This window comes from Peromyscus eremicus, chromosome 3, assembly GCF_949786415.1.
Source record: "Peromyscus eremicus chromosome 3, PerEre_H2_v1, whole genome shotgun sequence".
NCBI lineage: Eukaryota > Metazoa > Chordata > Mammalia > Rodentia > Cricetidae > Peromyscus > Peromyscus eremicus.
In genome coordinates this window covers 82,676,841-82,677,652 of record NC_081418.1, presented here as the reverse complement: position 1 = coordinate 82,677,652, position 812 = coordinate 82,676,841, and the positions used below count along the sequence as shown (strand labels likewise).

At 46.6% G+C, this 812-nt stretch overlaps 1 pseudogene; it reads left to right on the top strand.

Moving 5' to 3' along the window:
• The first annotated feature begins 209 nt into the window (after positions 1-209).
• LOC131906405 (Ig kappa chain V-III region MOPC 63-like) lies at positions 210-812 on the top strand (annotated as a pseudogene).

Genomic DNA, 812 nt, shown 5'->3' with positions numbered 1-812 from the left:
CCCCACTTAGAACACTCTAGAGATAGGGAATTCTTTGCTAATCCTAACTGCCATAGGGTGACATAGGAGCAGGTGTCCTTTGAGCACCAAGTCAAGCTTCTCTGAGCTGATTTGCATATTGAGACTTTAGTCACAGTGCAGAATGCTCAAATATTTCTAAAGGCAGCTTACCAGTGCCCAAGAAGCAGCCTCTAGTCCAGGTCTAAGAGATGGGGTCAGCTGCTCTCTTGGTGTGGGTACTGATGCTCTGGGTTCCAGGTGAGAGGATACAGTGCTGGCAACATCCCCTGTAGCCCTTGTTGTTTTCCATGCCTTGGTGTCCTGACCATTGAAATTATGGCATTTAATTAGTGTTAAGTTTCACTTTTATTTTATGGCTTCTCAGAGTGTAGCTCATGAGTGCTGTTACAGATTCCATACACATAATGGTGTTTCACTGGGGTGTTTTTAGTATATCTGTGACAAGGTGTGTTTATTATTTCAGGTTCCACTGGTGACATCATGCTGACCCAGTCTCCAGCTTCAATGCCTGTGCCTCTAAGGCAAAGGGCCACCATCTCCTGCAGGGCTAGCAAGAGTGTCACTTCATCTGCTAATAGTTATATGCACTGGCACCAACAGAAACCAGGAGAGCCCCTGAAGTCCTCATCTCTTTAACATCTACTTTAGCATCTGGGGTATCTGCCAGGTACAGTGACAGTGGGTCTGGTACAGACTTCACCCTCACCATCCATCCTGTTGAGGCTGATGATGCTGTAAGCTGCTTCTGTCAGCAGAGTTATGAGTTTCCTCCCATAGTGCTCCAGGGCTAA